The sequence below is a fragment of the Prenolepis imparis genome, unplaced genomic scaffold (genome assembly GCF_030444845.1).
Source record: "Prenolepis imparis isolate NDT839.2.m4 unplaced genomic scaffold, iyPreImpa1.0 SCAF_7, whole genome shotgun sequence".
Classification (NCBI taxonomy): domain Eukaryota; kingdom Metazoa; phylum Arthropoda; class Insecta; order Hymenoptera; family Formicidae; genus Prenolepis; species Prenolepis imparis.
The window spans coordinates 9638904-9659230 of record NW_028141165.1 but is presented as its reverse complement, the minus strand read 5'-3'; the positions used below and the strand labels follow the sequence as shown (position 1 = coordinate 9659230).

The window sequence follows — 20327 nt, the reverse complement described above, 5'->3', positions numbered from 1 at the left end:
AATTTAAAAAATTATTAACTATTGATTATTGAAATTACAAAAAAGATTAAATGATAAAGAATAATTAGAAGAAGTTGGTCTTATAATAATTTATTATTACTAAAATTTGTCACATTTTCTTTGTTACGTCTACAACCATTGAAGAATCGCGCGACAGAAGGACACTCTCGATCCTGTTTCTCGCAATTTATCTCGCAAGAAGCAATTTCAAAGGGAGATGTTCCGAGGTGATTCGGTACATCGCGAGGACACTTTACTCTTGAATGGCTTGGACTCGTTTCATTGTCTGGAACACAGTGTGCTCGCGATAAAACGGTACAATCGATTATCCGTGCGAGGATAATCGCACGCGTAAACAAGGTCTCTCTCTCTACCTTGTACAAGACGAAACTCAAGGCGTGTAGCTTTGATGAAAGGAGTCTCGTTGCGCACCGTGCTTTCGTTCCAAGATCACACTAGTTCGGAACGATCGATAAAATGAACGTACGACAGTTCTCTTGTTCCGCTTCGATAAAATCGACGAACAATTTGTGACACTGGACCGTTCTTGTGTACGTGCGAATGCTTTCTGAATCCAGGTACGGATCTCGATGATTGAATGATCATGTTTAGGAAAGATATAATTTTCTAAACATTTATAAAAAAGTCCCAATTATTCAAGAATAAATCCTTAAATATAAAAAAATTTGCGTTTTAAATTAAGATAAAATGATACCTTTTTAATTCAGATACAATGGGATAAATATATATCTCTTCTCTTATTTAAAATTCCTTTATCGCCCGCATGTGTAAAGCGGGTATCGTTACAAATGTTGAGGGAGATATGCAATCAATTGGAATATAAGAGTACACGTACGAAGATGAATTGAGACGGTATATCTGCGTTAACCACAGATACCGATTATGTTAAAATTCCGTTCAGTCTTAGAAGCCGCCTTAGAAGCGGCAGGTTAAGAGGCAAACGGAGCCGGGACGACTTGTGTAATCTCCGACGTGCTTTGCCGTCATCTCACGAAGCGAGTGCAGTCACTGCACGTTCGTCTATGATTCCTCGAGCGCTATAATCGTAGCGGGAGAGGCAGTCTCTCTGTATTATATGAGTATACACTGTACGTACCGGAGAGGCTAGAGAGAGTGAGAAAAACGCAGGAGCGGATCTATACAAAGTTAAATCAAATCTAGAAGTTTAACGATATTTCCAGCAGATATATTCCAATGCAATATAAAATAAGCGAAGAAGAAACGGATAAAAAAGAAATTTAAAATTTAATCGAGATCAAAACGAGGATGCGAAAACAAGGATTATTCTAATTTTAAGATATATTTAATTGAGAAAAAAATCTGTTAAACTAATGAAATAGTTCAAGATATTATTCTCTGTTTTCTAGGAGGATTGATATTTCCTTGCTAATTTTTTGTAGGCTTTAAGAGTGACTAGATGTTGTGAAAGATGATGATCCGCTCCTGAAGAGAAGAACGGCATGTGTACTCGGCACCAGTATTTCTTCTCTCAGTATTATCTTTCTCTCTTTCTCTTTCTCTCTCTTTTTCTCATGTTTCTCTTCTCTTAGGTTCCCTTCCAGTTTGTACCGTGTTGCGATTCCAGCAGGCGGAACTGCTGGTATATCAAGCGAGAGCAAGCTGACTCTTTCCTCGTTCAGCCCCTTCCTCTTCACGGGGCTACAATACATTCTGAAACCGTTGATTTCCTGCTGTCGAAAGTTTATTGCTGTTTTCCAGCAACACCGGAAACCGGTGTAGCTGCGACGCAAGGAAGAATGCACGCTGCGTTCGTTTCTCGATCCTCAATGTTTGCGTTAAATTTAACGATGCATTTTATCATATAAAGTTTCGTAGAAAAGAGAGTCCTCGAAATTTAAATTTGTATGTATATTTACAAATTTTTTAATTTGATAAAATTCTCTTAATAAAACAAAAAAAAAGGAATACATCTTTAATAAGATAGCACTTTATAGAACAGAAACGCGAACATTAGTATAGATTCTTACTTATCTCTAATTTTCCGATTTTTTTTATATTATTGAAATGATTTGTACGATTATCCTAGATCACCGGAATATCCAGAATTTGATTTAATTCCACGTGTATTGCATTTATCACAGAGTACGCGTTACGCGAGCAACGCGACGAAAAAAACGGAACAAAGTATCATATCGTGTCGTCGTTTTAAGTTATGTGCCGCGCGTGGAGAAGACGGGGCCGCGTTATTTATTTATGCAACCGTAAACGCAATGCGTTTCTGCATTAAGCAATGGCATCGCGGACTGCCTCGAATCGCCCGACTCTGAATCATTCATTCGTCCCGTGCAAATGCACCGCCCGCTGCAACACTCTCTCGTGGTTCCTTTGTCGCCTCCCGTATATATCGCACGTTAATATCGCGCGATCGCTGCACAATACTGCATCGCCGAAGCGTAGGCAGAACACGGATCGGAAGAGATTTCTTCTCTCCTCTCGTTAAAATATCGCGCGAGCTATTCGATTTATTTTCCCCGACAACATTTTCATACATTCCCCCGTATATTTTCATTTATTCGGGCTCGTCGAAAAAATCCTGAGAAATTTATGTAATGAATATTTTATGAACATTTTATATTTTTCGAATTCGCCGAAATCGATCTTCTCGTCGCGCGAGAAAATAGGGGATTCTCGATCGCGACACACATCTCTTGCTACAGATAGGTCGATGCAAGGTCGTGGCTCTCGCCGAAGTGATCGAAACTTATTCCCTTCTCGAATGGAATTTCTGTAGGCGCGATCTCTGCGCCGGAGGTGCGAACGTGTTCTGCCTCGCGTCTGGAATACCAACAATGCACTCTCTCGGTCCATGCACTCGCGGCCGGGGTCTATCGATATACGCCGATCGATTTAATATATCGGCAGTTGCGCAACGGGCGCCGCCGTGCATTCACCCCGAAGAGGAGAGAGTTTGCACTTGCCGGGGCCGTGTATACAGGAGGAAGACGTCGGTCGTGAACGATACACGGGGGATATATTCGCGTTCGATCCCAGACGCGAGATATCGCGCCGCCGATTGTTTATTCAGGACTCGCTCCTCGTATTATTGCTAATGCAACAGATGCGGCTCCCGTTCGGACTGATAATGATAACTAATACTCGCGAGTATCCCGAGATGGGGATATCGGAGTAAAAATTCCGAAGATTCAGACCGATAGTACAAAGCCTTTAATTTATTTCGGATTTTTTATTTATACAGACAGGTTGTACTTCTTCTCCTTTTTTTACTTGAAACCAGATCATGTGTGGGCCAAATAAGAGAAATTGCGATGAATATCGGGGGACGTAATACGCGCGTTATACACGAGTAGTTACAGGGAAATATATGTAATCTTCATGGCCGAACGTGTAATTCGAATCTGTATGTACATTCGTATATGCGCGTATAATTATCTCGACGGGTAATGACGATAATCGCAGGCATTTAACTTGGCACGTCTCTGTCATGGTGACTAATATTCACCCTCACCCCTGGCGCGTATTTTTGCAGTCCGGCGCGAGGCAACGATTATTTATCTCCGTTATTTATTGCCTTCAAAATAATCCTTCGCCTCTCGGCTTCGGCTCATTTGTAAGTGTGTCGAACGTTTTATTCGGGGGACTTTGCGATTGCGTATGTACGTATGTACGTACGCATCTGTACGCTTTCTCGTATGTGTATCTCTAGGTGTCAGGTGCGAGACGGCGTGCAATTCGTACGTTTTATTTGTTCCGCTGCAATTCGTGCGTTGAAAATCCAAACAATTGTCATTACTTGCTGTAGATATAATTTAAAACACAATCTATTTGATATGAACATCAATTTACTTGATAATAATATCATTTGATATAAAGTAAGTTATTTGATAATAATATGAGATATAATGGAATTGGAAATATTTGATTGGAGATTTCTGATAATAATATTTACACGAGAAAGATATGCAAATTATAATGAAAAATATTAAATAAAAAATGTTGCGACGAGTGAGAGCGCCTAAAAGATTTTCTCTCAGGAAGAAAGAAATTTCAAATTTATCACTATAAAATTTAAGTGATTCTCTCAAAGAGATATTACGTGTCTCGTTTTAATATATTAAATGTTTTCTACCTCATACGGAGAGCCGAAAAGTACAGAAACTGGTTTCTTGCTTATTTACCGGTATCGTGCATCTGTTAAAACACACGCATATCATACATACATAATTATTAACAACACATTATCATATATCCATAACACGGTCAACGAACTTTCAGAAACCATCTGTTATTTTCCCACAGTTCGATTTTAGAATCATTGAATAATACGTTCGTCCCTTGTGAAAGTGCTGTTGGCTTTATGTCTCTAAAAATGGAGAGATTTTTCTCTTCTCTCTTTTTCTTTCTTCTTCTAATATGCTGGTATCTCCCTTCGGCTGCCGTCTCAGACGTCTTCTAAGACTACTCGAGGAAGACGTGTAGGATATGTTTGGTCACCACGACCCGAGGAGAGCATCGGTGGCCGGCGAGAGAGGAGAATGTAAAACGTGGGCGGTAGAAGTTTACATAGGAGTTTGAACAGTTTGGAGTTTCTCGTTGGCGATGGCTCTCGCCGGCCGAGGGTAGTAATTCAAATCGACAGTAACATTCATTTGGTTAAGGGGACCCCTCTCCACCGAGATACGGATCAGTGATTTATAACTGGCTGCCGGAATGCGTGCGGACATAGCGATCTCCTCCGACATCATCGATATCCATTATTGCACTCGAATCCGGCGGCGGCAGATCAATATCCGCGAGCTTTCGCGGCTGAATCTGGTTTCGTTAATTAAAGTTTTGTTAAATCGATTTGAAGTGGATCTAAGAATCCACGATCGAACGAAATGACGTTAGCTCTGACATAATATACGTAAACATAATATAGTATATATTTAATTTTACTTCTCATTGTCAGTTACATAGATGTTAATGTGCATAATATGAGCTGTCACAATATTGAAACGATAATTAACTTGAGGATCAATTAAATCGAGGATGAAAGAAACGCTAGTCACTCTAAAGGCATTATACTTAAATTGTGCCGAAATCTAAAGAACTACTAAATTTCGCGAAGTCGTTATGTAACACTCGGATCATCCCGGAAAAATGTTTTTCGGGATGATCTGAAGAGAAAAGAAAGAAAGAAAAGGGAAGAAGATGAGAGCCTTTGGAATTATATCATCGCAGGTAACTTTAAAAAAGTTACATACCTAGACGATTGGCGTTTCTTTTATTTGGAGGCTGCGCGTCTGGACCAGTCGGATCAGTTTAAAATGCCCTTGGTGTATAATCGAGGCCAATCTTGACTCTTCTCTGCTCGGCACTTAATATATTTTTCGCACGTCATAATTCCTCTCGGGGCTATTTCGACCGAATCCAGACAGGCTGCGAATAGGCAATAATTAAGTATTATATAAAAGAGTATAGCCTTGACATTGCATTCGCAAATTTCTTTGCACATGTCATAGAAATTTATATCGTTTGTAAAAACGAATCAGAAAAATATTTTTTATATATATAAAAATCGGATTTTGCATAAAAAAATTTTCTTTCTCTTGGTCTCTCTATTTTCTTTTTATATAATATGCTATTAAATAAAAGTTTAAAATTTGTTTACAGCGTTTTTATTGTATCATATGGTTCTGCAATTTTTGCTGTAATATATTAATTTCGAGTTTGTTTAGATTTAAATGCAATTTGTATTCAATTTGTTTCATTTGAAAGCAAGCACGATGTTTTACGGAAATCCACCGTGCGTATAGATATCTCTGCTGATACCTTTTAACCTTCGCGATTTTTTGCATGACCCCGAGGGGCCAGCTCAGGCACAGGCCCCGCATTGTAACAATGCATCATCTTGTCGCGCTGGGAGGTTCGGTGCTTCAAGGCTGCCTGAACCTGCGACTCCGCGGAATACAATGGACGGTTCAGGCGTAGCGCGGCCGTCGGTTCAATGCTTACATTATGACCATCCCCGTGGCTTGGCACATGTAACGATACTTATCCTCTCGCAGGGCTTTGTCTCACGCGAGGAGAGCTGAAGAGCGGGAGTAAAAATTTGCGTGTATTAAGACTCGCACGAAATAGTCCGATACGGTGATCCTTGAGCCTTTGAATTCATCAATGGGTCCTTTCAAACCTCTCAAGGCTTTTTCTCTAAGCTCGCTCTTTCTACGACTAATGAGTTTCGATAACTCTTGCGTAAACGCATCTTTTGTACTACTTTGCCTAATAATCTTCATCTTTATTAAATTGATTATCTTTATTAAATTAACTTTACCGAAAACATGTCCATTTATTAGTCAAAGTAAAATAAGATGAAATAAAAGAGGTGGAGGTCAAGAGATTGAAATTAAGTCAGATAATACATTTAAAATACAGAAACTATTTATATTTAATACGGTTTAATTTTTTTCTCAAATTTTTTAATTATTTTTTATTGTATTTAACATATATTTAAAAAAATAGTACACAGTGCCACTGCCAATAAATTAGATGTTAGTTTTTTAAAATTATTTCTATCGTTGATTTTGTAGCTTATGCATTGCAAATGCATAGTTTATTACTGCATCTATCGACATTATGAAACGAGGCAATTTTTTATAGATTCGTCGATCTGTAGGGTAGTATGGTTACACAAGCTCGCAATTTAGCAGCGACATATTTGAGTGCGCGCGACCGACACGTTGCTCTTCGTCTCCTGAGTCGTGACTTCGTAGATCCAGACCGGTGCATCCCGTATACATTTGTGTATCGCTCCTCCACGCACGCCTTTATGTAACCGCGTCAGGACACATGGGCTCATTAGCCGCGGCATTGCCTGCCGGAAGACGATCGCTGTGTAAATTATCGGCGTGTGCACGATCTGTTCGCGATCGGTCGACCAAAGGGATAGGTCGCGGCATCACTCCACGGGGGTCAACCGAGGTAGCGGTACCGATCCCGTCCCTTTACCAACGGTTTGACGATTTAATAAGCGAACGGCGACGAAATAAATACACGTACATCATTATTCGACATACTTTTAATCAACATTTCACAATATTTTACATCCTATAGAATTTATCGTATATAATTTATATTCTGCGTCAGCGTTTATTATTAATATATTAACTAATCGACGGTCTCTACACAATTAAATCATTTTATTTTATAAAAGATATATAGAATAATCTCTGTTGGATCTTTGTCTGATCGATTACGTCGAGATGATCGATCGAGAGATCGATCCCGAAAGATTCGCTCGCCGCGATTTCTGGACGCTCGTTTGACTAACAAGCGGGAACGTCGAAATACGATTGGGAGTTCGTTAACGTGCGACATCGCACGCAATGTGCCGACCTTTCAATCGGGGTTCAACGTTCAGGAGCTTGATGGAGTTGCACCGGGGAACGACGACGTAGATCGCCTTCGGCGCTGATTATCGGCCATAGTCCCTCGACGTTGCTCCGAGATGACGTCCTGCGAAAGGATCGCGATGAATTTTCTCCGATAAGCGCCCCGAGGAGTCGGGTTACAATTTGCATGGCCGAATTACGCATACAAAAGAGCCTCTGTTAGGGCTTAGGTAGCCGATAATACCCTGCGAAGGATCTCGCGAAAGTATCGCGTCGTCCCGATCTCTATTTCGAGAGTTGTCTCGGATATAAGCCGGCATTATTTATCTTTCCTGCGATCGATCTAATCTATCGTCCCGAATTAATTCGTTACGCGCAGCAGCTTTTTACAAGTCACTTTATGTTGCCATTGAAATGTTCAAGATTTAATTTCAGATAAATTAAATTTGATTTTATTTAATTCGATATTAATTATATATATATATAAACACAAATAATTTTAATAGCTTTTACATTCATATTTGAAGATTTTATTACGTAATGCATGACGACTACGAGACGTGGTTTATTAATCAATTCGCGGCGGATGCGAACAGCTGATCTGCGTCAGTAAAATGTCAGCAACACGTCGATCGGCAAAAAGTGTCGCGTTTCTAGAATATCTATTAAGAATCTCGAGTATCGGTGCATTCTCATATATAGCATCTCTCGAAAGGTGCGCGGCTTAGGCATTTTTCACGCTCTTTCCTCTGCGATTCTTGCCCTAACCGGTATATGGGATACTGGAAGCGGGACATAAATGGCGCTTATAACGGCAATGAACTTCACCGGCAGTGCGGAATATTTTTCCCATCTAATCTAAAACCGATCTTCTCTCTTCGCGGCGTATCTTGCTCGATCAAAGCAAATATCTGTATATTCGAACACCGAAATCCATTCGCTATTGTGCGGTTTCAATCTGATTCTCGATCCTATTAATTGCATTAACATATTTATTGAATTTACAACGAGATATAATCTTCAAAAATTTATATATTGGACACGTGATTATATTGCATTAAAAATTATGGTACACACAGGTGCTTTATGATTTGATTCGGTAATATCTGATAAACGTTCTAAGAGCATGATATAGCGTTGACATAAAGGGTCAAGCGTGAGACACCCGTAAATGAGACACGGCGGAATAAGATATAGCCTTCGTTACTTTCGAATCTGCTACTCGAGTGATGTATGTTCGGCAAGGATCGCCAAGCGTACAGTGTCGCCGTTCTTTTTCCCCATTACTCTTCGTACGTACATATACGTGTGCCGGGGAATCGTTCGATGACTGATGGCGATTGTCCGGTACGGGACGACGCGACCGTGATCTTGGTGGATAGCCTTGAACGCGCGCGTTTCAGCATAACCGATCCCTATGTGTGTATGTGTATGTACCAGGTACAAAATAATTCTTCCTTTCCCTCGAGACCGATGCCGCACTATATTTCGATATCGTCGGCCGCGTGCTCATCGTGTAATTGTTAAGGATCGTTCGTGTATGCAAATCAGCGATATGTAAGTAAAACACTACTGTTTATCGGCGTAACATTTTTTTGTAAAAAAAGAATCAGGGGAGTTGTTTAAATTAATTTAATTTGATTATATAATTAATTAAGTGGGAAATTAAATAAGTACAATTTTTCGACAGTTCGACAGCTGGCTCTGTGGTGTGATAAAGATGATTTAGAGCTCGCTGTATTTCAAAAGCGTGCTATTTATGCGATTTCGAGACGCGTTGCAACATTGCAACGTTAATTTGCGTATAAATGTTACTTCATGTCATTTGCATTTCAAGGAAATTATCTCTCTATCTATTCAGGCGCGAAGACTAATTGCAGTCAAGTCTCTTTTTTGGTTTTTAATTCACTAATCTGACACACGATGTTGACTTAGCAATTATTTTACATATTAACTATATTTACTAAGCATTACTAACTTATATATTGATTATTCTTTATATACCTCCGCTATTTTATTGAGTATACACTTATTTACATCTTTCAACTCTTGCAATCTTTTTTTATATTACCATATAGTTGTTGCATCAAAATAATATAGCCATATTGCTATCTCAACTTAATTATCCAAAGTATAAATAAAATCTAAATTGCGCATTGACATATTTTTATCGCAAAATCGTTTATTATTATAAACGTCTTCACGTAAGCAGCAGAAAAGAATGCCTGTCCCCCCGACGAGGAAGGCCAATGCAGCGAATCGTGATGTCCCGCTGATGCACGACTATGATAATAACGTGCGCCTTTCTCCGTGTCCGCGTGATATCCGGACGGAAGATATCTTAGCGGGGCGTCGACGTTTAAGGGTCGTTTTACATTCGCGGGAAACAAAGTCAACGATCTTGATCGTGCAATCGCGCGGGAGAAGGTGGAAGGAAACGGTGGGATCGATAGATTCCGCGGAGATGTTCCCTCCGGAATAAATTGCGAGCGGTGAAGATGAATTTTCACGGATGCGGAAATAACGCGTCAATTACCGGGGGAGACCGCGAGAGGGAAAGAGAGAGAGAGAGAAAGATTAGATAGAGAGGTGTAACACGAACTTAAATCACGACCGTGTACATTAATTCCGGATAGTCGCAATTTATATGATTTATATTCAATCATCCTCGCCCTCGGGCGCTCGTACGTTACCGCGCGAATTTTTCACGCGAGGCCGGCGCGGATTATTCGCGGCTACTTACACGCGCGAGCGATTCGTTAAGCTTTGTGAGGCAATATCGAGCTGTGAAGCAACACATGTAAGGCGCTCAAAGCTGTGCAATGGACTGTATTTTACAGCCCTCTCATTTTGCAGCTGTAACAAGCGTCGTATTCTATTGAATCGGACGAGAAGCGCGTGAAAATTGGAAACACTGAGAAGAAGTGACAACTGAAAAGTAAAAAATTAATTATTTACGAAAGTTCTTTATCTCGTCGCTTGTTTTCATGCGACGATTAGGATGTAAAAACAATTAAAAGGCGGTAATATTCCAATGGAAACTGATTCGCATTTTTATATTAATTTTTAAAATGATATCCAGCTTATAAATATTTTGCAGGTAAATCGTTTCATTTAATAATTCTCATTTTCCGGTTCAACTTGATTATCAGATAAGTGATATAAATCTTATAAGATAAAAACATATTTTCAACATTCAGCGTTTGTTTTTACGTGCATTTGCAGCACGATCAGTATCTTCGCATGTATAAAATCATGCTAATTTCTCTTTCCCATTACATCGTGCGATCACGAAGCTTCGATCCAGGAAGCGTTTCGGGATGCGGCTGGCTACTTTTTCAGTGTGTCGATCCGACCGTCCGCGTTCCATTGTTGCCCCGAGATCTGCATACGATTTAATGGAACATGGAGAAGCTCCATTGTGCGTCCCTGGAAGTCTTATGTAACGACACGATGCACGATAGCATCACGTAATCGTACGCGCGAGTTTGATACCGGAAGATTCCTCAAGCAGTATCGTACATAATCGTCGTAATTTTTATTTCATCATCGCGATCGTCTCTGCGGAAATATCGCGCAAAAAGTATACCTTTGTCGATCGATCTTACAGAGTTCACGTCATTCAATATAAAAGCATTCAATATGCAAAAAAATTTTCGAGCATCACAGAATCTATAGAATCCATTTGAGCATCACAGAATCCATTCGCTATTTCATGCGAATAATTTAAATGGCGAAACAAATTCGTTTTGGAAGCTTGTTTTATTGTTTTGTCTCGCAATCTTTGATGCACTCTCGTAATCGCAACTCCGAAAGTGCACTTGTGTCTGGATCCGCGTACGATTTAATGGAACATCAGCGGCGACTATTATGCAACCGACCGGCCGCTCTCTCAGATACGATCTTCGATGTACGCGTAATCGCGTTACGTGTGTGTGAGTGGCTACCTGAATCAATAGCGTGTATATTCGTGCCGCGAATGATTCACGAAACGGTACGAAACATCGGAGATGTGACCCTGACCCTCGATCGGGACGGAGAGATCGTGGTCCAGGAAACGGGTCTTTGGCATTTTTTTTTTTTTTTTTTTTTTAATTTTGCCAATTGCTTCACGTATCATCGCACCATCAAATGAAGCAATTAATCACATGACTTGACGATTATGGATAATTTTAATATCATGTGTATATGTATAGCAATTTTTAGTACAGTTATAAAATAATTGAAAATTATTTTTGAATTAAAAGAGAAGTAACGAATAGTATCGATATATTTGTTTAGATAGAAACAAAAAAAAGCAATACAGATGTTTACATTATCTGAAAATGTACAGTTTGAAAAATTTTTATTTACTCCAAAATTGTATGTGTACTTCTACTTCAATTAAAAAAAATATATAGAATGCGATAAAACGCTTCTATTAATTTCATTATTTAAGATATGTGTGCTATGCGATTATTAGAATATTTAGTTTCGAAAAAAGATTGTAAGTTTCTCCCTCTCTCTTTCTCTTTACACAGTTGGCATAATTAAACTCTATGGACTTTTAGTTATAAGTCAAGATCCATATCTGACGTAACACTCAGAAGTATATACGATCGATCAAATGTGTAATCTATAATGTCATAAATTGTATTTACATTCTGCTTCCATCCTTCAACTCAAATTGAAGATGTTTTGTTTGCTTGACGGCTTAGTTGTTAATTAAAATTAATTATATTACTCTGCGTATTTATACTCGCATTATCTGAAGAGAGAAAAACTTTGCGAGAATTATGGCATTTAGATATGTAATTTTTTTCCCCGATGACTGAATATACTTAAATTATAAATACTGTCAAACATTCCAAGAGAGAGCGGTCGATGATCATCGTCGAGACAGTGATTCGTTACATAATTACCGCGGAACTATACGTATGTTCAGTGACCGGAGTGTCCTCCGTGCCGTCGTGGATCGTCGACGGAAACGGATGTACGCTTCACAAAAGACGAACACGACGAGGCAAACGACTCGTATATACAGTAGCGATGCAGTGCACGTATCTCTGTATTCTGCAGAAATTCGCTGCGGAAAATGCATTGAATCATCGCGTCTTGAATTCACATTGTTGCATAAATGGACGCAACAGTTTTCTTCTCACTATTTCCGCTTATTAATTATTTTACGTTTTTCCCTATATATATCGAAGCTATTATATTTAGAAGCTACTGTTAAAACATAACAAGATAATTAAAGTAAATTACTTGACTTAAAAATATTTAAAGATAAAAACACAAGCTATTTTTATTACGTTAATTTTTTACTAATTGTGAGAAACTTAAATATCATAAAACGTAATTATTTCAATTGATATAATCAAAATATATCGAAAAGGTTGAGAGATACTGATCGACGAAGAAAAAAATTATTATCGCAAACACATCTCTCTTGTTAGGCTTCTTCGTAGAACAAGTAACACGGTCTGTCTTCTTATGGTCATCAGACGAGACCACGAAGGTAAGAGAACTGACAGACAGCTGCCTAGTACGTGTTTTTGCTATACGCAGATGGTAATTCTGCGCGATATCGCAGTATTGGCTCGTCGATCAAATTAATCGATGAATCAGCCGTTCTAAATCGTCATTTTGGATGGTTCACGACCGATGCGGAGGTTATTAAACTCTGGAAAAAAAATATAGGAACGCGTAGAAATTTGCCGTTTCTCTCTCGTTCGTTAATTGATGCGTTAAAAAGCAATATCGATCGTTTCGAGATCGATACTTTGTTCCAGCCGACAGGGGACGATGGTTAAGAAGTAACATTTCGATCCGGATACGACTGTCCATTTAATTTCATCTCTTTTTATTTATTGCGTAATAATCCTTTAGAATCGTGCAATTATTCGATTCTAAAAAGAACTGTTATTTAATTATCTGTCTTCGATGGCCGCAATAATTACTGTAATGGAGGGGAAGTGTCATTTGCGATAATATCGACAATAAATCTACAGGAGATAATTATCGTTATAATGACCAAACGACTCTACGTCGGAAAAACGTCATATATTATACCGCGATCGTTTTTCTCGTTGCCGATTTCCCTCTCATTTAATTCGCGGGATGAATGAGCGAGCGAATTTCGGATCGTAAACAAGCCGCGACATCTATTACGCGCGTTGTCGGAGATTTAATGAACGGTCCATTATGTCGATCAAAGCCGACAATTTGTAATTATTATCGTTACAAGCATTGTCGCTAGCAGCAAGACAAATGTCCCGAGACAGATGATCGAGACGGGGGACGGTCGATAAAATTATTTCGGTCTCGCATCGAAGGAGCGGTATTGTGAGCTCGCCGTGACTCTGTATATACGCCTTCACGGATCGGAAAGACGACTCTCCTCCCTTCAGATGATATCTGACTAGCTTTAAATAATGGGACCTTGCTGCGTTCGAGTGAGTTCGACGTTCCACGTCGTGAGCTCGTAATCAGTTATACTACATTCTCGGTTCGTGCGAGTAATACGTATGTATGTATATCCCGAAGAGAGATGAACGACTTCTCCTTATATAAAATAATGTATGCACAAACTTTGTAGCTAGAGGGAGATGAGAGGGAAGATGCGGAAAATTTCTCGGTGCACACATTCGACGTATATTTATTTCCCGGTATTTTATCTAATCAAGCATTTTTGTGTTTATCTTTTAAATCGAGAACTTTTTGTCACTTAATCTGACAAACAAATTTATTAAGCGCTAATTATTTTTAATTTATCTTGCACATGCATTCCTTATCTGCGCGATATATATAATACATATATTGTACGACACACTTGTAAAATATTTCAATATTGAATTTTTTAATTTTATTGTCCGCTAAAAATAAAGCATACATAACGGGTATAATATTTTACGTTATCGCGGGGAGGTAAAACTCGTTAACGCTGCCAATTTGCGCCGCCCTCGTCCGTTCGAAGATAAATTTCAATTCGCGAGAGTGCATCAAGGCATCGGCGATTCATTGTGCGAACGAGAGAGGCACATCCTGCCGAGCCGGTGACTAATTGTCGCCTCGTTCGCTATCGTCCTCATAACCCGTTGCGAGGGTGCAACGAGTCGCAATTTGCAGCCGCATGCGAAGCATGCAGGAAGACTCGTTCTCGGCCCCCGTGTAGATCATTGATCACGCCGGATTAAAGGGATTTGTCGTTGCGTGGTAGCGGAAGCGTAGGCGGAAAACGATCCTTTTTGTCGAGTCGTGCCGACTGGATAAGAGAATACACATGCACACAATCGCGATCGGTGAACTTCCCGCTTCTCTTCCAGACGCGATTCGACCGGCCGCTTGCAGTTCGAGACGCTTTTTCCGGATTATTACCGCGAATTCATTAAACCCGCAAGTCTTGATTGCGTCAAATTGCCGGAACGACAGGCGATGCCATAAACCAGTTACGTAAGACGCACGAACTGTTTCGACCATTTGCGATGAATGGCGTGAACAATATAGTAGTACGAACAGTAACAGGGTGTCCGTTACGAGCTACTTCATGCGATTTGAAAAAAAATTTATTCAGATTTTCCTGACTGAAATTTCCTATCGTGAAGATATATCTCCCTTCGTCAGATAGCTATCGAAATCTGACATATATTGACAATTTGGTAACAGTATTTTCTTTTCACTCATATATTACAATCGAATAAAATAATGATTAACTAGTTCAAAAATAAATTTTTCTGAGATTAAAATAAAAAAAATATATTTAAATTGTATATAGAACTTTTATTATATCTTAAAATAATTATATATTTTTCTATAATAATATTGGAGTACCTATTTTATATAATAATTAAAAAAGATATATGTATATATACTGTAATTATATTATGTATTTTATAATTTAAAAAAAAATCAAATAAAATACCGAAATAAGTGTTTCTTTGCAATATATGAGTTTAGAGAAATCTTATTTCACGCATACATAGACATATATTGTTTAGAGATTCTGCGGTTGTTTAAGATGGATCTTATGAACTCTTCGACTTTCATTTCCGCTTTCATTCCGCTGCAGAGATTTTCCTGATTTACAGATCGGGTAGCGTGCATACTGTTACGCTCGTTGCAGATTACTTTAGCACGATTAAGCTACTATTATGTGAGATACGCTTTTGTAACTGCTGTTTCGCGTAACGCTTTTGCAAACATGTCGATGCCCCACAAACATGCTGCGGTCTTTCAAATCTCGCTACAATTTGATTTTTCAATTAGACATATTAATCAGACTGTGTAATATAAAGCATATAAAAATAATCTCTGCGTCTGTTCGATTTATTAACATAAATTTTATTGAGTTATTTATTGAGACGATAGAAAAAATTAGAAATATTAATTTCTATTTAATTTATATTATTTATATTTTTATTTAATAATTTAATCACGATATAGAGTTGAAAGTTTTAACTACATTATTATTTATCAGGGCAATTGATTGGTATACATTAAAGTACTACAACCGATCGTGACTCTGTCCTTCCTCTTTTTATATAATCCGGAGATGAGGCTAAATACTGCCTTAGGTGCAACGTAATATTGAGCCATTGCGCGAGTCCTCGTGACATCGAGATCATTGCCGGGGCCAAGGCTCCGTGAATAAAGCCGCAGATAATATTCGCAGATATGAAGTAAGCCGGAGGGTTATCTTCGACACGAGAGACCAGCGCGACCCTAAAAATCCGATCAACAAAGCGACCCCCTCGAAACGGGACATATAAATTGCGAGGGCTCAGAGAGCATTGGAGAATCGCGCGCTTCTCGAAGAAGAATAATACAACATTAAGACAGATTCTTGCCGAGAGGTAGACGTAAGAAAGAGAAAAACTTTAAATACTTTCTAAAAAATATTTTAAAAAATTTTTGAGGAAATATAATTGATTTAATAAAAATCTAGGACAAAAATATATAATAACTCTTAGAGGCGAATTTGACGAAATTAGGAGTTTTTTTAAGAGCGTAAATAGATTGCACGCATACAATAGTCTTATCAATTAATTGCAGATAAATTTTTTTTGGATACAAACAATTTAGAAAAAAAATTGTGTTTTGAAATTGAATAAAAAAATAAGTGTTTGGGAAAATTCTCGAAGATGCGCGATTCTCATACGTATTTGAATAAGCGCAGTTATATCGCATTATGCATTATGTGAAAGTATGTGTAATAGTGACTACAGGCATGAAATATTTATCTACATGCAATTATGCTTAGCTAAACGGTATTATGTTTTGGATACAATATTGTGCGATGCAATATTGTGAAGTATCTTAGAACTGCGCTTAGAACACATTTAATATTACATAATACAACGCCGGTAATAGAGAGACACATATTTGCTATACAGATTGTCATTATAAGCACTACATTAAGCCGCAAACTACCACTTTATTCCCTAACATCTACTAACAAGACTGAATCCGGAAATTTAGTTTTCGTCGCGGAATATTCTCATCTTTAACTTTTGTGCGACGCGCTTATTAAGATCTGAATTGTCAGTTTTATTACGCGTAATGGTAATTTTTGTCAATCAAGAGACGTATATCGGCTGTGCTATTCGCGCTCTGCGAAACGTGATTTTTTAATAAATTTTGAAAGCAGTATTTTTTGAACAGATATATATATATATATAATGCAAAATAATCTGTAGATACAACACATTACGACCTAGCTATAAAATATGCCATTCTAAGAAATAATATGAATATACATGCGAGATAAAAAAGCCATCATTTTTGTGGAAAATACGTCTATAGCTACTATTATTTTATCGCTCTCGCAATCGAAGAGCTTTGACACGAATATTAGCGCGAACGCTCGATAACTTTATATATATACAGAATCGCAACACTTCCCTTCTCCGAATAAAAAGGCCATCGCGTCGGCGTGAGAGACATTACGTAGAGGCTATTAAATTCGCATCGTGACGATCGTAAAACGGGCGATAAAAGGAGGAAATAAAAAAAAAAAAGAATCGAACTGTACCCCGAAAGTGGGACAGTGAAACGGCACGCGCGCGCAAGAGACCCGGATCCACGCATCTCGCGATCGAATCTGGAGCCGGTAGATGTGCGTGTGACACATCTCGGAGTCATCTCACGCGTTCGTATTGTAGTTCACTTGGGCAGCCAGCCGGCCTCACGTCAAGACACCGAGGGGCCGAGGAGAACCCGCGGAGAACAAGAACAGAAACAACACTGACCTTCCTTTCTCGTACACGCGTCCACATAAAATATTACGACGTGGTCACGTTCGCGACGATAATCGCGGACTCGCGTCCCTTGTGTGTCGCGACCGCGACTCTCTTGTCCGTCTTCCTCTCGCTTTTACAACGCACGTCGCGATTTTTGCGGTCGTCCAATTTAATTCCGAGACAATACGAGGCGATCTCCGGCGTGTCGTTCAATAATTTAAGTCGATAGATATAACATGTAATTATGTTTTCTATTTGTTTGCCGATTGAAAATTAAGACTGAGATTAAATTGATTTTTCGAATCATTATACAAGATTTTCAGATTTACTCAGCAGTAATAAGATGTGAGATTTTTCTTTTTTTTTTTTTTAATACTCTTTTTCCCTTCTCTTTCTCTTCTTCAAAAATTCCGCGCAAAGTTAGACAACAATTCCCGCGATTTCGGCTAAGATTAGATTGAGGTAGACTGCATTATTCAGAACTCGGGTTGTCGGGACACTCGAGAATATATTTATAAACGGGTTTCCACTTGCGGAGCGGGTTCTACGACGCGATTTACACATCCGGAATATTTGCCTCGTTGAAACGCATCTCTAAGATGTTGAATTGGTTTTGGAGTCTGAGCAATAGCTTGGATTGCCGTATATACGAATGGCAAGATACGCGAACGAATCTGCGAGCGATAAGGACGTCTTTCGAGCGATACTTGTTTATTAAAAAAGTTCCATTAGTTTTCAACATAAAATATCTTCTTTAACATTTTTCTATTTATATTATCCAGAACACAATATCCGATTCTATATTAAGGAACCCATAATCGCAAATATTCGTAAATCCCTGTAGAAAACTTTATATTCGCAAAGCTCTCATCCCCCATCAGCTTGAAGTTCATAATTTTGTGAAGCCACACAAGACTTTTTAACGTGGAATAAATTCTCGCGCGTTAGGTGAGAATCGTGCGGTTTTTATCCACGATTCTCCCGCTGGTCATCGTATATCACGGTAATCCTTGAATTCACGAGACCTTCTCACGAGATATTAGAATCTTTCGGAAATTCGCGCCGCCACGAAATAAAGCGGATCGATCCCTTTAACGAGCTGCATCGACAGATCGGAGAACTTTTAAGTTGTTGTAAATTCAGCCTATTACAGCTGTATCGTTTTTCATTTTTTTTTGCCGTTTTATGAGGCCCGGTTTCTGATGTCGGGGTGGGTCCGGACGACGAGAGAATAAATTCGTGACGCTGCAGCATCCTCTTCTCGATCCTCGCGGACGAGAGCTCTTAATGATCCTTCAGTGGAACATGCTTGTACGTAGAGATTATATAGCGCGCGTTCTTCGGCAATTTGCAATACGGACGAATTTCCGAAGCGAAGCGAAACGAGCACTGCCCATTATCTGCACGATAGACTTGTCGGCGGGCGTTATTGTACCATGAGAAAACCGCGAGGAGGAATGCTCGAGTACAAGTATAAAGGAACGAGAGAAGCATTCGTTCCCGTTCAAAGTTGAGAAAGTCAGAATATTACGGACATATGTACAACAACTGTATACACTGAAACTTTTTATTTATCCAGTCCTTTTTATTTATTTATCCAGTCCTTGTTTCAGATTTCTTATGAAAATTAGGTTGTTCGCAAAAATTTATTTTCTAAATTAATTTTTAAAAAATTTTTAAAAATATTGAAAATATATAACATTAGAGAAGAGTTTGAATGAAATGTCGAATCTGCGATTTTTTATTTGTTTTAGATTTTCTACGAAAATTAGGTTGTCGGAAAAAAATTTTTTTAATTAAAATTTTTTTAAATTACTTAAAATATTTTAATATTAAAATTTACAATTAAAATTTAAATATATAATATTAGAGAAGAGTTGAATGAAATGTCGAATCCGACTTTTTATCTATTTGTTTCAGATTTTTTACGAAAATTAAGTTGTCGGAAAAAACATTCTGTTTTAAATTAAATTTCTTAAAATTATTAAAAATTTTTTAATATTGAAAATATAACGTTAATCTTCTAATACTGGAATCTAGTAACTATATAGTTAAGATTGGTATAACATTAACGAGATACTTAGATCTTTTTGAGTGAACTTGAATGACATGTCGCGCGAATTCGAATCATTTTTTTTTACAATCGCGACGGTCGATTATCGGTGAGCAGACTCGCCGGACACAAGGAGCCGTAACGGTACCAAATCTCTCGTACCCCGAAACCCAGTCGGCCGTTCTCGGCGACCCTGAGAAAGATACCGTTACTCAGAGAACTCTTCTCCGCGAGAAGGAGTTTCTTTCGTTTCGCGCATCGCGCACGCTGCGAATATAATTGAGAACTTAATTACATTCGTCGTTGTGTCTAGCGCGTAGGCGTAGACGGTCGATGCTCTTCCGGTTTTCACCGAGGCGCACCGATGAATCCCGGTGATTCTCATATTAATCCGTTCGCGGAAAAATCTCCTCTCCGTCGCGCTGGAACCGAAGCGGAACGAACAGGAACTATGATCGCCTCTGTTACGCACCGTGTTATTGTTCCACATGCGATCAATTAGCATTTAGAAACCGTGCGCGTTATTTACACTTCGTTAAGATGTATATTTCTTCAATGTGATAATACGTATACCGTGGCGTAATAAAGGAGCATAATCATCGCAAACAACGTACATAAAGATCAGCTTTATTTTTAGCTTCAAACAGAATTCTTAATTCTAAGCAATAAAAATTACTTTTATAC

The 20327-nt window shown here is 38.6% G+C and overlaps 1 protein-coding gene across 2 annotated transcripts in view; it reads left to right on the top strand.

Moving 5' to 3' along the window:
* The window catches only part of LOC145938043 (uncharacterized), a 171528-nt gene that overhangs the window by 129346 nt on the left and 21855 nt on the right, over positions 1-20327 (top strand). The gene's annotated exons all lie outside the window — the stretch shown is intronic.